At 47.9% G+C, this 17,940-nt stretch overlaps 1 protein-coding gene across 2 annotated transcripts in view; it reads right to left on the bottom strand.

The window, feature by feature from the left end:
- The window catches only part of LOC136115742 (CBP80/20-dependent translation initiation factor-like), a 157,550-nt gene extending 139,979 nt beyond the window's left edge, over positions 1 to 17,571 (bottom strand). For both annotated transcript variants that reach the window (XM_071801595.1, XM_071801596.1), the window contains exon 1: positions 17,403 to 17,571. The gene's annotated coding sequence lies outside the window, so the exon portion shown is untranslated. The remainder of the gene's footprint in view (positions 1 to 17,402) is intronic.
- Between the last annotated feature and the right edge of the window lie 369 nt (positions 17,572 to 17,940).

The raw sequence follows: 17,940 nt of genomic DNA, 5'->3' as shown, positions 1-17,940 counted from the left end.
ATCCTGCGAGTCGGAAGGGATAGGGTGGGAGCAGCATCCCCCGGTCAGCAGCAGGACAAGCGCGCAGGGTGTTTAATCCCTGTTAAATCATGCCCGTGGTTTGCTGACAAAGAACATTTTTGCACCCCTACGCTGGCTTTTAGCAGCATTCAGAGGACAGAGCTGGGTCGCCAGCCAAAACGCTGGAGCTGCCACTCTGGATGGATGGACGGAGAAGGTTTTATGCGAGGAGGAGACAGCTGGTCCTCTCCTCATAGAATCATAGAATGGTTTGGGTTGGAAGGCACCTTCAAAGCTCATCCAGTCCAACCCCTGCCATGAGCAGGGACATCTTCACCCAGATCAGGTTGCTCAGAGCCCCAGGAATGGACATAGAACCATAAAATTATTTTGGTTGGAAGAGACCTTCAAGATCATCAAGTCGAACTGTTAACCCACCCCTGGCACTAACCCATGTCCCTGAGAACCTCATCTCTGCATCTGTTCAACCCCTCCAGGGATGGTGACTCCACCACTGCCCTGGGCAGCCTGTTCCAATGCCTGACAGCCCTTTATAGGAAGAAATTGTTCCCAAGATCCAACCTCAACCTCCCCTGGTGCAACTTGAGGCCATTTCCTCTCGTCCTGTCGCTTGTTCATTGAGAGAAGCTATAAAACAAGATTAGCTCAGAAGGGTTTATATTTGTTGGTGACACCAAGCTGAGTGGTGCAATTGACATGTCTGAGGGATGGGATGCCATTCATAAGGACTTGGAGAAGCTTGAGAAGTGGGCCTGTGTTAACCTCATGAGGTTCAACAAGGTCAAGTGCAAGGTCCTGCACCTGGGTCAGGGCAACTCCCAGTATCAATCCAGATGAATCCAGTGCCACCCCTGCCATGAGCAGGGACATCTTCACCCAGCTCAGGTTGCTCAGAGTCCCATCCAGCCTGGCCTGGGATGTCTCCAGGGAGGGGGCATCCACCATCTCTCTGGGCGACCTGGGCCAGACTCTCACCACCCTCAGGGGCAACAATTTCTTCCTCATGTCCAGCCTGAATCTCCCTCCTTTCGTTTAAAACATCGCCCCTTGTCCTATCGCAACAGGCCCTGCTCAAAAGTCTGCCTCCATCTTTCTTACAGGCCCCTTTTAAGTACAGAAAGGCTGCAATAAGGTCTCCCCGGAGCCTTCTCTTCTCCAGCTGAACACGCCAACTCTCTCAGCCTGTCCTCCCAGCAGAGCTGTTCCAGCCTCAGATCATTTCTGTGGCTCCTCTGGCCTCTCTCCAGCAGATCCATGTCTGTCCTGTGCTGAGGACCCCAGAGCTGGATCAGCACTGCAGAGGAGTCTCACTAGAGTGGAGCAGAGGGGCAGAATCCCCTCCCTCCACCTGCTGCCCACGCTCCTTGTGATGCAGCCCAAGATAAAATTGGTTTCTGGGCTGCAAGCACACATTCCCAGCTCACGTCCAATCTTTTATCCACCAGTGTCTTCAAGTCCTTCTCTGCAGGGCTGCTCTCCATCCCTCCATCTCCAGCCTGTGCTGATAACCAGGGGTTGCCCTGACCCAGGTGCATGACCTTGTACTTGGCCTTGTTGAACCTCATGAGGTTCACATAATGAAATCTCGCCTCCAGCCCCACTGATCGCTTCCCTTCATCATGGTTTTTCTCTCTTTTGGCAATGAAACTCTTCTGTGCTACAAGGTTGGGGACAGGAGAGCCACAGGTGCCTCCCATGTTCAAGGGCTTAGAAAGATGAAATGGGAATGAAGAAGCAAGATGTTTTTTGCAGCATCAGCCACCTCCTGTACCATCAGGAGTGGAAAAAAGCAAATTATCCCTGGGTTTCTGCTGCTCCAACCAAGCAGAACAATCCTTCCCAGCCACAAATTCGGTGTTTTGAAGCTTGGGTTACATGAGCAAAGTAAGGAGCAGATTTCAAGGAGAGATAATTCCCTCTGTCCCAAGGCTGGTTCACTCATAGATGATCTCTGAATTCTGCCTAACGTGAGCTGCTCAACTGGAACTGGAAAGAAAAATCATCCTGTAAACCTTTTGCTACTTCACAGAGGAAAAGGAAAATAACTTACCATGTCCCTCTCTGAGCTAGTTAAACTCATCTGAAAGACTCCATGCACAGATTAAGCATATTCAGAGATTTGCTGAATCTTTAATTACCTTCAGTGTTAAAAACCCCCACAAAAACTAAAATATCCCCACTCAGCAACACCCACAAACAAACAAAATTTCCAAAACCTGCCTCTGGATCCTGGACCTGAGCTCCTCCACCACATTCAAATGATCAAGTTATAAACTAAGCAGCAGATTGGCTTTTATTATACATCACAGACACCCCAGGAGCATCAGTCATGGACTTTATCAGTTACCATACAAACAGCAGCCACGGCACCACCACCAATGAGATCTTCTAAATATTCTAGTAGAAAAAAAACAAGAATTTTGCAAATTGGCTTCTTCCAGATTTAAACATACCCATGTAAGAGCTTCAGCCACTTGCAAAGACATGGAAAAAGCATCATCCCCCGTGTCCTATGTACTTTTTGAACCTTCTGCTTCGGAAAGGATGGAGCCCAACACAGACCCCAGCAAGGCATCAAACCCGCACACATTTAAGGACAGGTTTTTGACCCAGGACTGAGTTGATTACCAAAGCTTTCCCTTCACCTGGGGCTGCACACAGTATCCTCCTCAGCTCCTCCTCTGTGGACTGGATGTGGTCCAGACACAGCTTCCATCCAGCAAAGTGACTGTATTATGGAGAAGTGATTCTCATGCCTAACACAGGGACCATTTGAATTAAACCCGACTCCCTGAGACCACTGTGGGCAAAGGGCATCATCTAAGACAGCTCTCACAGCTTGGCAAGATGCCTTTGCAGACTTTAAATCCATTTTTTCAGCCTACAATGATCTCCTGCATGTTCTCCCATATGGTTTCCCACAAAAATTAGGAGAGAAAATGCGATACCCAGCCAGGTTTTGCACTGGGCTGACAGTAGTTGCCCTGGGAAGGGACATAGAATCATAGAATTATTTTGGTTGGAAAAGACCCTCAAGATCATAGAGTCCAACCATTAACCCAACCCTGTCACTAACCCATGTCCCTGAGAACCTCATCTCACGTCTGTTCAACCCCTCCAGGGATGGTGACTCCACCACTGCCCTGGGCAGCCTGTTCCAATGCCCGACAGCCCTTTCTGAGAAGAAATTGTTTCCATCTCCCCAAAAATCTTTTTTGGGTAACCCCCACTCCCTGTTCGGTTACTCCTCCCTAAATCATAGCCAGTGAGGGGTGATAAGAAGCCAGCGACAGGAAGAAAACCAGCCTGACAAACCCCAGCAGGGTAAAGATGCTGCAAGAGTTTGCACAGCTCCATTTATCACCCAGGCGATCGTGGGGTTTGATTAATAAGAGGTAAATGAAGCAGTTCCAGTCGGCTGAGCGCTGGCAAGCAGGAGGATGACAGGGAGGTTTTCATTAATACAAAACAAACGGAGAAACACGTCCTTCCAGGACACAATACCTGACCTATTTTGAGATGAACATGAGATCAAGAGAGCTTGGGGAGTGTCTTATTTACCTCCACCAGCAGCAATGACAGTCTAGATGAACTGGCCCAGAACAAAACAGTTGATGTTCAGCCATGGAATCCACCAACCCCATGTCCTCACATGCCCTGTTGTCAGTGTCCTTAACATCAGTCTCTTCTGCAAACCCCAGGTCTCAGATGTCTTGAGGAGCCCCAGTATCGCTGCTGGTGTACTGGGAACAAGAACCTCAAGTTGGTCCCAAAATGTCTTTGAGCTGCTCCTTGTGTCCAAGTGTTCCACCCATCGTGGACCACACTTGGGTCCAACCATCATGGACCCAAGTGATCAAGCGCTGTGCATGTGGTTGGGATGTATCGCTGGCTGCTTCACCGTGCCTTGCTTCCCTCTCTTGGAAAACACAAGAAGTCTTGTTAGGACTTAACTTAAATGCTTAGCTTTCCTGGTGTGGGGAGGAGGAAAGAGGTCTTGGAGCTTCCAGGTGCTACAGCAGGGAAGGCATCCCGGATCTAGAAGGTCTTTGATGAACATCAGAAGTTTGGCCTTAGTTTTCAGACTGCTTGAGGGGTGATTGCGTTGAGTAAATATCCAGCAGCTCAGGAAAAACAGGACAAGAAAGCACCAAGAGAAGCTTTTTCTCCACAAACACAGCCTGGGAAGGGATAGGGCTGGAAATACTTATTTTGTTAAGTTTGCCTCCTGATCCAAAAGGAAACACTGTTCCTACAGTGCTGAGTGATGACTAGAGGACCCAGGACCACCTGCAAATAAAGATCCATCTTTCAGGACACCTGTGTCCACCCCAAGACCCCATTTGCAGTGGAAAACCCACCAGCCATGCCCAGGACTGAACTCCCAGCGACTGGGGGACCTGCAGGCATGAGGACAACCCAGAAACACATCCACAAATGAGTTTTATGATATTTTTTTGTTATTTTGTTGAAGGGTCCTTCATGTTCACGTTCATTATGAAGGTCTTCCCATGATGATCTCCAGCATATCACAACCCCACTGAAAGCACCTGCAGGGACCAAAGGAGCTTGTTCTAAGCCACGTCAGCATCCGAGAATGTCCCATCCTGCACCGGCCAACCTCTGCTTAGACCCAGGGAATTAACAGCCCCAAAGTTAATCATAACGAGAACATGGAGGGGAGGACTCTAAGGGAGCAGCATCAGCAGTTTCATCACAAACATCATAGCAGGATGCCTGCTACTCACATACCTTTGACCTCAGAGATGCAAATTAAAAGCCCAAACTATTTAGTTTTGGGGGAAAAAAAGACAAGAAAAGAGGTAAGGAAGAATTTGGTTAATCAAGAGATGGTGTAACCATACCAGTATCTCACATGAAAAGGCCTTGCAGGTGGAAGCCCATTGTTGCCAGTTCTTGGTGGCCTGTCCAGGTCAGCTGAGGGCATCTGAGGGATCTTTACGACCCACCAATTATGTAGCTGAGCTGAACAAGGGACTGGAAAAGGCACTTCTGGAATAAATTACACAATATGAATGATGAAAAAAAATAAACTATGTGCCTAGCCCTGAGTTACTGCAAGCACTTGGAGACTTCAGAGGAAGATGCAACGAATGTTAACATGACCACAAAGAACCAAGGCTTGGGACAGGCTTTCCCTGCTCCTACTAGAGCTTTTTTCAGGGCTTTTCCCTCCTGGAGGGACCTTGAAGAACCTTTGTGGTTGCTGAGGATCTCTGGTCCACAGGGCCACCCCATTGCTGGTGAGCATCCCCCCATGTCCAGAAGAAGCTCAACGTCTTCCAGCAGCAGGAACCAGAGGTGACACCTGGCACTCAAGCCCCACATGTCCCCTCCTCTGACAACGGACATCAGGCACTCGAGGAACTGAATCCATCTTTGCAGAAACAAAAGGCTGAACCCATCAAAGAATAATAATAATGATTTTTAAAAATCACTTGTTTGCCAGCAACCCGGTTTTGGCTTGGTGAATTTGAAATAGCTTTGGTCAAGTCACTGCAGCCAAAACACTGGGAAGAAAATGCTGGAAAAAGTTTTTTCTTTTTTTTTTTTAGGGTTTGGTATTTTTAAACAAAGGATTTTTACTTTTATGTCACAGTGACGTACACTAAATTTCCACAGCTCTCCATTACAGTGTAAAATACTTAAAACCAGATTTCATTTTGGATTGAATGAAGCCTCTTTGACTTGACATTATTTTGTTTCCTTTTCTAACAAAATAAAACAAGCTGCCCAGGGAAGTGGTAGAGTCACCATCCCTGGAGGGGTTTAAAAGATGCAGAGATGAGATTTTTAGGGACATGGTTTAGTGCTAGATTTAGGTTATAGTTGGACTTGATGATCTTGAGGGTCTCTTCCAACCAAAATGATTCTATGATTCTATGAAAAATACCTATTCTCATTGACCCCAGCTAAAAATCCTCTTATTCTCCACAACTACCACGATTTTGCTATAGGGTAATTAACTGAAAAATAAATTAAAAAAAAATACAGTTACCATCTACTATTTGTTCAGTGGGCTGATATTTAGGAGTCTTCAGAACACCTAAGGATAATTTGGGGTACCAACCCAAAAGATGCAGCAGGACACTAGATGTAATTCACATATCTATCAGAAACTCATAGGAAGCTCAGTGAAGTTCACATATATATACATACTTTTATATTTTTTAAGATGAAGGAAATATTTTCTGCTCAAGGAGAAAATATTTACTCTCCAGAGATTATCGGGAATTGCACAAGTTAAAACCCGGGGCTGCAAAAACCCCAACACAGATAAAGCCTCACTGATGCTCAGAGGATGCATCCTCTCCTGCTCCCTTTCAGGTCAAACTGGATCTTGTACATGACAAGGGAATTTAAAAACAAACAAACAACAACAACAAAACCAAACAAACAAAAAACAGGTTTTGAGGATAATGCTGCTGACTTGTTTTTCAAAACCTCTGTCATCATGTCCCTGCAGTGCCACCAACCTCTGCTGATCCTATCAGGTGGTTTAATCAGGGAACTTAGCAGTAAAGCTAAGGAGGCACCAAGTTATATCAAGTTATTTTTTGCCTGACAGGGACCACAAAGGTTTTCAGACAGCACAGGGATAATTCCCCAATCTCAATTTTCAGGAAAAAAAAATAAGTTTATGAATAGAGGAACTCACCCCAACATCCAATGTTTTGTTGTTGGGTTGGATTTTGGCTTTTTTTTTTCCCTCTCCCGGGCTTTATTTATGGTGAAGCAGCTGTTAAATCCTGTTAATGTGCTGTAAATCCCTGTCTTGCTGTGAAAAAAAAAAAATTGGCACTTTTAAAAGGTAACTGGTCTATATCTGTACCCAAATAAACCCCTTATGGAAAAGAAAGGGAGCAGGTAGGGAAGGCAGGGAGGGCAGGGGGGTCTGGCAGAAGGAAGAAATAAATGGGATAGGGAAAAAAAAAATGGGATAGGGAACAAAAAAAAATAGGGAAGAAAAAAAAAGATAGGGAACAAAAAAGACTGGGACCACCAAACCCAGCAGGAGAAGTTCACAAATATTGCACTATATCTGGCTACAAATCTTAAACTCAGGCTTATCCAGCCTGAGCAAATGAACAATATTAGTGAAAGACAGACGAGAAATCAAAGAGCAGCTTGGAGAAACCAGGGAAGCCTCCTGAGAGCCAAGGAAACTGCACTATCTAGGGAAGAGCAAGATTACAATAATTAGGTCAGTTGGTGCTGAGCCTTCTCAGTGAACATGGGCAGACACAAGCTGCTGCCTGGCTGGAAAGTGATGTCCCTAAGGAGCTCAGAAACCCAACGGGTACATGTCAGGGGCATGGACAAGACCAGAAGTCTTCTCCAGCAAACCACCTGAACGTCTGAGGATTGGTAGCTGCGGCACAGGAAACTCTGATGGACATAATAAAAAATTCCTTTGGTGTGAGTGACACCAAGGGGTGTGTGGTCTCCATCCTTGGAAACAACATCAAGACTCAGCTGGATGAGACCCTGAGCAACCAGGTTTGATGGAGAAGCTGGTGCTGTGCTGCACAAAGGGCTGGACCAGAGGATCTCCAGAGCTCACTTCAATCCAGACTAACTCCAGGATCTTGCCTAGGCGGGCTTGTCCTTAGCCCAGACTTCCAGGACAAAGCCACCAAGTCTGAGGTTCAGCTTAATCCAAACTAGAAGAAATTTTTTTCCCAGCAGCAAGTGGTCTGGAAGTCCAGGTTGATTTGAAAGAGCCCCAAGAGCAGGAGCTGGACCGAGCTCATGTCCAGATGTTCGACATCGGATCAAAAAACAGGAAAGGGAGATCAAAGAGGAGAATGTGCTCACCACCATGACCCCTCCTTCTCTTTTCCTCTCCATCTGCACCATGCAAGAGCCATCATCTGTCTCCAATTTGGTCGCCCAATACCGGGGTCCAACCTCCAATCCAGAAGAAACCAGTCACTTATTGCTTGGTCTTCAGGTTCTCCCTTTGGATGGTGACTTGAATCAAACCCCCACCTTCCAAAAGCCACTCGCTTTTGTTAATAGTGGAGGCAGATACTTCACCTGCTCTAGGTGGACCTGCTTTAGCAGGGGGGTTGGACTAGATGATCTGCAGAGGTCCCTTCCAACCCCAACCATTCCATGATTCTGTGGTCTCTCCAAAATTTTTCCTAAGCTGCTTCTTTGTGAACACCTCCCCAATATTCCAACTTGCTACTACAACTCACATTAGCTCCCTGGATTTCTTCACTAATTCATAGAATGTCTCAAGTTGGAAGGGATCCACAAGGATCATCACATCCATCTCCTGTCCCTGCATAGGACAACCCCACAGTTCACACCTTGTGTCTGAGGACATTTGATTCATACCAGTTAAACCAAATCTTCACACAAGAGCATCCTACAGACCCAACTATCCTGTACATGCTTCATGCAACCATGAAGTTCCCGCAGTCACTAGAGTTCACCAGCCAAAAACCATTAGCCCCCCTTAAATGCAAAAATTTTTCCATGTCCCTTGGTCATGCAGAAGACCTCACACATGACGCTCACATTCAGCCGGCAAACTCTTCTTCATTAGCTTCCCAAGTGACATTCTCATTTGGTTACGTTCTCCAATCTCCCTCCAGCACATGAGAAAACAGCAGCCACAGTTTATCACGTACTTTGAATCAAAGTTAACTGCTTTTTTGTTAAAATAATTAGCTAATCAAAAGCACTCCTTCCAAACTGATGTTCCTCCTAATGCTTTAATCAATAGACAGAGATGCTCAGAAGAGAGCTAATATGGCCTGAGTGTAGGTGCTGCAAGGACAACGCTATTCATTCATTATTACTCATGAGAGTAATAATTTGAGAGAAGATAAAATTTGAGAGAAGAATAATTTGAGACAAAGATCCAAAGATCCAACTGTATAAAACAATGTAGTAAGTGGCTCACGTTGGAATTTCCTGAGCAGATCAAAATTGTTTTCAGGGTTTGAGCCTCCGGGTTTTGGAGGGGGACAGGAAGGGGTTGGGGGGTGGGGGGCTTGGGAATTTCTTCTTTTTATTTTCTCTTCTCCCCTTTAAAAAAGAAGCAGAGGTTGCAGCCTGCTGTGCTGGCTTCCAGAAGAGAATAATTAACCTGAATGTAATGCACTTGTTTTTAATATAGTACATAGCCAGCCAAATGCCTGGTGTTGCTTAAAGTGGCAGACAATTTAGTGACTCCCTTGCTGAGCAGCGGCGCCTGAAAGCTCCGGGGAGAGCAAGAGATGCTTCTGCCCCAGCATTTAGCAAACAGTTCAGCTCTGCCACGAAAGGCAAGCTGGCAGCAGTCCTGCATGAAGCAAGCATGAGCATCCATCCGTCATCCACGCAGACAGCTCCCATCAGTGCCTGGGCGAGCATGGCGTCCTTCATCATTCTTCACTTTGCTTGGAAAAGACCTTTAAGATCGAGTCCAACTGTTTAACCTACACTGGCACTAACCTATGTCCCTGAGAACCTCATCTCTGCATCTGTTCAACCCCTCTAGGGATGGTACTCCACCACTGCCCTGGGCAGCCTGTTCCAATGCCCAATGCCAAGAAGAAATTGTTCCCAAGATGCAACCTCAACCTCCCCTGGTGCAACTTGAGTCTGTTTCTTTGTGTCCCTGTCTCCCCTCAGCCTCCTGTTCTCCAGGCTGAACCCCCCAGGTCCCTCAGCCGCTCCCATCACACTTGTGCTCCAGCCCCTTCCCCAGCTCCATTCCCTTATCTGAACTCGCTCTGCTCTCCCTGGTGAGTCCATGCCATTAAATTTCATCAATTTTTTTTACTGTATGACTAGGCTAGCCCCTAAAATTTCATTTGGCTGGACTCGCCTGCCTCTCCACAGATGTCCATGCTCAGGGATGGGGAGCAGAGCAGATGTGGAGCTGCTGCAGGTCTGGCAGCGTGTCCTCTTCACCGCGTTACAACCCTCCTGGCACAGAGAAAGCTCCTGTTGATGGTTCATTCTTCCCCACTGACACATGCAGCGAGGAGGCAGCCAGGTTCCAGCTGAATGAAGCAAGAGTAACTGGGGGTGCTCAAGGAAAACCTCAGCAAAGGCAGCAAGAGACGAGTGTGCAAACCAGGGCAGGGGAAAGGCTGAGTCACTTCCTCCCCTGGAGCCCAAAATAGAGAATAGGGTAAAGAAAATCATTCAAAAAAAGGAATAGAATCCCCATTAAAATAAATAAATAAATAAGGATGAAAGCATATATAGTGACAGCAGAAGGGGAACAGATAGAAGAGCAGCCTCGTGCTGCAGTTGTAACAAGAAAAGCTGTCAGGAGCAGAAAGGGGCCAAGCATTACTCCTGGCTCCTTTGGGAATAGGGGTTCCCTCGTCACTTTTACCAGCAGCTCCAGCTCTGGGGCGAGTTCATAGACCACCAGTGGTGCCAAAAAGCCACCGTGCTGGTGGCTCGTCTCCTCCAGGAGATGCTGCCAGCCATGACCTCAGGTTCGGTGGGAAAGCGCAGTGAGCCTGGCCAAGCTTTTGGAGACAAATTTTCAGATTTTATCCACTCCCTGGTGTGCAAACATGCTACATGAGCTTCTAGGTGGCAGCACATAAAATCATAGAATCATTTTGGTTGAAAGAGACCCTCAAGATGAAGTCCAACCATTAACCCAACACTGGCACTAAACCATAAATGCTACTATTAGGAGCCGTAACAGTATAATTAATACCTGATTATCCATCCCAGCGGGTCCATGGAGTGGTCAAGCTCAAGGCTGGAAAACCCTTTGGAACTGCAAAATATTGGTACAGACAGGAGAACCTGGACAAAAATCAGCCACTGGCTGGCTTTTCACTGCAAGCTTGGTGGTTGCATGGGACCAACAGTGGGGCAGCAAAAAAATTGAATAATTTGGCTTGGAAGGGACCTTAAAGATCATGTAGCATAATCCCATCACACCCTTCCAGGCAGCATCTCTACAGCCGGCTCCTCCTTCCCCACGTTCAAGGCAATTTGGGTTATTTCCTTAAAAAAAAATATTAATTAATTACTAAAGCCACTTCTGAATTAACTGACCCACTTGCACCCAGACAGATAATATTTAAGCTCATGATTGCTGTAGCCTCTCCTTGTAGGCAAGAAGAAATCTGGATTTCCCTTTTCCACCCTCTTTTCAACAGCCTGTAAGTTCTTATCTTTGAGACCTGCACTCCTCTGTCAAATTTGGCTGAAATTAGACCCCTGGTTAAAAAAGCTTCTGGAGAAATAGCAACTGACAGCTAGTAGTGCATAAGCCTCATTTCTGTTAAATAAAAACAAAAAAACCAAAGAAATCTAGAGAAGCAGTTTCAAAGTGGCCATTTGCAGTCGATAAATCAATCTTTCACCTTATATAATGGGAATATATATTAAAAAAATTAAAAAGATGTGCAAGTATCCTTTCTCTGAGCTGATTCTGAGAAAGATGATGTGTGCTCCACAGATGCTGCAAAACCCAGGAGGAAGGGAGAGGGACCAGCACCCTGGGGTGAATTTTTGCATTAAAAGCATCCGAGGGGGAAGGATGTTGCAGTTCCGAGCATCCTCATAGGCAGGAAAAAACAAAAAAGCTGCTTTTGCCAGACCAGCAAAGGGATGGACAAAGCAGGGATGCAGGAAGGGATAGAAACCTCGCTGGTCACCAGAAGAGCTTTCCAGAAGCATGCATTTTCTTTCAGAGCTGCTGGCGGGATGTGAGAAACTGCTGGTCCCAAAACAAGGGGAAAAAAAAGCCGTGGGAGAAAGGTATCCAGCACCTCATCATAACTGGTCCCTGCAGCTTTTCAGCCTCTTCATCCACATCTGTGGCCTCCTCTTCCTCTAGAGGCATCTGTAGCCATAATGAGACCTCACGGCTCCTGAAAACTCCACCTACCTCCTCTCCTAGAAGTCATTTCCAAAAGCACTCTGAGCTTCTACCTCCTGCTATAAAGCCTCCAGCTGCAGAAATTATTGCTGCAAGTTTTATGACCGCCAGCCCGCCTTCCTGAGCCAGAGAAAAATGTCACCAAAGATGCCTCCAAGCCCATCGTTGGCTGGGAAGAGATTTTTCTCAGGTCACTGGTACGCCCCGGTTTAAGGGAATATGGCTCCCGGGGGTGCAGGCATCCACCCCTGGCTCTTCTCACCACACAAAGCAAATGCCACCTTAAACATAAACCATTTCTCTGTTATTAAACCCAGCTGACAAACGCAACCCTTCCTGCTTGCTTTTCCTCTCTTGCCCTGACACTCAGGATGGGGAGACCTTATTGCACCTTTCTGGACTTAAAAGGGGCCCGTGAGAAAGACGGTGACAGACTTTTGAGCAGGGCCTGTTGTGATAGGGCAAGGGGTGATGGTTTTAAACTAAAGGAGGGAGATTCAGGCTGGACATGAGAAAGAAATTTTTGACCCTGAGGGTGGTGAGACACTGGCCCAGGTTGCCCAGAGAGGTGGTGGATGCCCCATCCCTGGAGACATCTTAGGCCAGGCTGGACGGGATGGTGAGGGACAAGCAGGGACATCTTCACCCAGATCAGGTTGCTCAAAGCCCCATCCAGTCTGGTCTTGATTATTTATCATTTATTGCACAATTATTCCTGCAAGATCTCCTATTAGAAAACACTCAGATGTGTTTTCATAGACCTGAACAACCCTTAAAGCCACCTGCAGAAGCTGGTGGCCCCAAAACGACATCTGCATGGACCATGAAGTAGAAGGAGCAGTTTGCAGCCATGGCCATGGCTGAGTCCAGCTCTGCAAAGCCTCAGCCCTGATCTTGCCCAAGGCTGTGTCACCCACAACCAGTTCCATGCTGGTTGGCAAAGCTCAGGCTTCACAAACAAGATGCTAAACACTCATGATAGCCGAAACACATAAAACATCCACGATGCGTTTCTGTTCTAGCTCAAAAGCATTGTGCTTGCAAAGATCAGACTTGTGAGATTTAATCAAATGATACAAAACACTTGGGGTCCTACCTACTTATTTGCAGAAGACTTTGTCAATGCTAGCTTGGGGATGGACCAGGTGCCATCTTTGCTCCTGGTCTGTCCCCCACTGACGGCTGTGGCATGTCACACTGTCCTGCCACAGCCTCCCGTGCCACCTTTCCTGCACCAACCCAGCTGCTCACCTCCTGTGGAGCCACCACCCAACGCAACTGGCAGCAGAGGGATGGTGACAACCTGGTTGTCAACACCAGCTTCTCCTGAGGTCCTGGTGAACACAAGCCAAGCAACACAGCTCCTCCAGGATTTTATGAGTTCAAAAGCATTTTTCAGAATTAATTACGAATGCTGTTAGTGGCACCTGGGGAAGCTGGTGGCAGCTGTGTCCCCCCATGTAGCTTTTGCTTCAGCACAGGGCCAAAGCCTTCCCAGGGCAGCACAGGTTGTACAAACCAGTCCCAGATCCAAAGGAACAGGGAAGGTTGGTTGGGTTGTGGGGTTTTTTTTTGCATTAAAGCCAATTAAAATCACTGATGAGAAATGAGAAGCTTGTAGGCACCCACATGCGTCCTCAGGTCACCTGGACATGATGTGACACCAAGGGATAGAGCACACCACACAGCTACTCACCTCCACTCCCCGTTCCAGGGACACGGACATGTCATCCCACCTACAACTCCTTCCGTCCTGCTGCCCGAGAGATGCAGGTGACATCCACCACCACTCAATGGCGTGGTGGATGCAACCATGCTGGAGAAGAAGACAAAGCTGAGCTGGTGTTGGTGGCCACAAAAGGAGACGCCCTCGATAAATTGCTGCGTATTATGAAATACTCACGCGGAACACTCCTGGCCGACAGGCATGGCAGGATTTGGTCCTGCAGAGATAGCAGAGGCAGAAGTTTAGTTGTGTCACCACGGGTTCTCCTACCACATGAGAAAACAGGTTTTTCTTCTCCTGTACCACGACTGCTATGTGCCTGAGGGACACGGGAGGCCAAGGGTTGAAAAGGAAAGATCTCAAGTCCATTAGAGAGACGCCACCCCCATTCCTGGCCACTTTTGGAGGATCTTTACATTGCAAAAAACAGACAATGATGATGCAGAGTCCAGCAAGACAAGACCCACCATGGCACAGCCCAAGGAAGACGTGGAAGAAACAAAACCTCTCTTTTCGGTGGGAAAGTTGATGGTTAAATGCACAAAATTTTTGAGAATATGCAACGTCATCCTCATTTCAGGCTGAACTGAGCAGGAAACATATTTCTCTTTGGATCACCAGCATGGCATCTATGTTGTAAATTACTCTCTCTATATATATAAATATGTATATACATATATATAAATAAATTAAAATAGCCAGTCTCTCACACAAACAGAAAACGATTAACGAGCTACACTAGCCCTTTATTTCGGATGACTCGCTAATGCGCTAATTACACTCAGACAGCAGAACTGCACCTTCTCCAAGGAGTTTCACCAGAACATCCCAAAGCATTTATGGAGATTCCTCATGCAGAAGCTTCAACACCTCTTGATTTTCAAGACAGAACAATTGTCCTTTCCCTAGTCTAAGAGCATGAGCTACATCAAATGGCGCAGCAGTCTGTTAATTCTGAAACTTAATGACAGCATGTGTAATACTGAAGAACAATGAAACCATTAGCAATATTTAATTGCTCCATATTTTAGCAGAAATAGGCAACATGCGAAATGTGCCACAAACACCTCCTGAAATAGCTCATCTGCTGCCTCCAGCTTCCATAGAGGCCATAGGGTCCCACTCTACTTTTAGGAATAGCTCCTCACAAATACACTGGACCCCAAAGACTCACTTGAGCAGCAAGAACGTGAAATTAAATAAGGTCCAGGAGGGTTTTCTTGCTGCTCTGCAGAGCAAAAACTCAACCAGTAGTAACTACTGCAATTTCACACTGTTCCTGCTGGGAAAATATGGAGCAACAGCAAAGACAGGAGAGAGAGACCCAAAATGAGAAGGAGAGAGCTGGCGTAGCAAAATTTGTCCTCACCAGGAGACCACAGTAGAGTGAACTCAACAGAGCACTTCACCCCAAAGTGAAGATGCTCAGAGAGCAAAAAAAAAAAAGGAGCGTTTTATTCTTCCAAGACAGACTGCTGAAGAAGGGACATCTGGAGATAAAGCTCAGCATCTCATCATCTTCCCTTCCACAGTTTGGATCAAGGGTTAACAACTATCAAGTATGTTTTCATGCTTTGCACATTATTTTTCATGACCCCTAGGAACCCTCCGTAGACCATTCCCACCCCATTTCTGCACCAGGCTGACTCAGTTACAGGAACGAAGGTCTCCAGGTAGCTCCATCCTCTCCCAAATCCCCCCGCAAAGACAGAACTGGTGTCCAGTTCATCTCCACAAATGGTTTCTCCAGTCTCCCGTTGGCCGGGGAGCTCCTGGGTGCTGGGCTTCCCCACATCGTCTTCACCTGCAGCATCCAACCGCTGCTCCTCTGCTTTAAGCAACCTGAGATCTTAAAAATGATTAAAAAAAAATGCTTCTTAAGAGCTGGACAAGTCCCACTGCACTCTAACCACCACACCTTAAATTCACAGAGGCCTCCAGTGGGGAAACCATGTTGCAAGGAGGGTTCAGACAGAGCTCAGAGGGAGAGTTTCACATCCAAGCACAGGCTGAGCTTCCCAAAACAGACAACGCTCGTCTCTCTGCCAAAGATTACATGCTTAACATGGGGAAATAACAGCCTACACATTTTACTTGAGGCTTGAGGGAATAAAATCCAGCACAAGGTTTTGCTCTTGGACCTCAGGATGAGCAAGGGCAGAGCAAAGCCCTTACAGGGAAAAAGAATGTGGATTGACACAATAAAATGTTGGGTTGTTGGTTTTTTTCCATTCACTGGAGACAAAGTGTGAATATTTGCTTGTCAGGGTCACAGAAGCTGTAAGTGGAGCAGGATGTTTCCCTCTCTATCCCATGGGGCACCCCCTTGCCTGCATCTGGATGCTCAAGGGATGGTCCACCATCAAAAAGCCTTCCTAGATTTTGGAGAGGAGGGACTATTAAGTCACCTGGTCTTATTTTGGTGTCTTTGGGTTGAGAGAAACAACCTGGGAGCTCAATGTATCTCCTGCTTCCTCCCATTTCCTTTAGTTTTGGTAACAAATCTGTGATTTTTAGCTTCATCCCATACCCACCTGAACGCTGGAGGAAGAGTAGCATGGATTACTGGAGCAGGAGCACAGGTGGCACAGTCAGACATGTGGAAATGGCCTATTTTAGAGGACCCACCATGTCTCCAGAAAGGCCCAGGGCACTCCAGCCTTGCTGAGAAACAAAATCTACCTCTTTCCAACATAATGAGACTGCAGCCTCATCCAGTGTGGGGTCTGACTGGTGGGGGTGTCACCCCTTCCAGAGGAGCCTGACACAGGGACATGAAACAGTCTCATTTTATGGAAAAAAAAAAAAAAAAACAACACTACTCCAAGGATAGAGTTTTGGGGCATTGGGATGCCAGGGACACCCAGCAACGGTGCTTCCAGATTTACGGCATTGCTGGGGGCAGCTGTGGCAAAAAAAATATCCCGCGACCGCCGGCTGCTCTGCTGCCACTAACATCTGTTGTCCCCTACTGTCACCCGAGGTCCTTGAGACCATGTGCGAGCAGAGTGACTCTGCAAGAAAAAAAAAAAACAATAATAAGAAAATAACAACAAAATTCAGTCCCTGGTTGAGCCCTCACTTGCTACACCCAAACCCAACCCTGCATCAAGGGCAGGGAAAGCACCTCTGGGAGGTGGGAGATGGACCACGCAGCAGAGGACATCCCACCAGGGATGTCCCCCCCTTCTGAAGATGCTGAGGGTTAAAGCAGGTGACACCTTTGTCCCCCCTCACACTGCCACCACCCTCGTCCTCCCGTAACAGGGATAACAATGACCCACGCTAATTGCTACAGGAGCTCTTACACCCCATGGTTTCCATGTCCTTTTTGTCTGGGGCGGGGGGACGCTGGAGGAGATGGAGGGAGAGGCCGGTGTTGCCCTTCGTTAGGGCTAACGAAGGTGCCCGGGAACCTTCCAGAGGACGAGAGCCAGACCCAAATCCAACTCTAGACCTCCCTGTCCCTGTCACCGACGGACATATTGGGGGGTGGGTGCTCCCCGGCCACACACGAACTGTCATACAGGGCGGGAAAACCCCGCGGGACGAGGCCGCTCCCGCAACGCGAAACCAAACACCCCCCCCCCCCCCAAAAAAAAAAAATCACATTAAAACCCACGGTGGCCCAGTCAACCCCGTTCTCTACAGCCCAGCGCGCACCCACGCGTGGGTTGGATTTTTTTTTTAATTAATTCTGAGGAAAACAAAAGGCGGGACGTGCCTCCCCTCCACCGCACCGGCTGCTGTGTCATCGACCCCCCTCCCCGGCCTTACCGTGCGGCGGTGCCGGGCGCTGTCACAGCCCCTCGGGGAGGCTCATGGGCTCCGTGTGAGGCAGGGAGGGGACACCGGGGACAGGGAGGGGAGAACACCCGGGGCGCTGCCCGCCCGTGAGGAGACACCCGGGCTCCGGAGGAGGGACGCGCCGGGGCGGCCGGAGAGTGACGCTGCCGGAGAGTGACGCTGCCGACGCTGCCCCGCCCGGGCCGACCCAGGCCGGCCCCCGCCGCCGCCGCCTCCTCCGCCGCCGCCTCCTCCGCCGCCCCTGCCGGGAGATGTAGTTCCTCCTCCCGGCCTGGCTGGGGGCAGCTCCACAAAGCACCCAAAACTCGGGGACAGCCCCCTACCCCCCCGGCCACCAAGCCCTCCCACCCCGGTGACACTACCTGTTAAACCGCCCGGGTTTCAGAACAGCTCGTGTGGTGGTATATTTTTATTTTTTTTCCTCCAGGTTGAACACTGTTAATTCTCATTTTTCCACCTCCACCTGGCCAACCAGGCTGTATCCTTCAGGATTCAGCCCCAAAACCTT

The sequence above is a fragment of the Patagioenas fasciata genome, chromosome W (assembly GCF_037038585.1).
Source record: "Patagioenas fasciata isolate bPatFas1 chromosome W, bPatFas1.hap1, whole genome shotgun sequence".
In the NCBI taxonomy this organism is placed as follows: domain Eukaryota; kingdom Metazoa; phylum Chordata; class Aves; order Columbiformes; family Columbidae; genus Patagioenas; species Patagioenas fasciata.
This window is presented reverse-complemented; position numbering and strand designations above follow the sequence as displayed.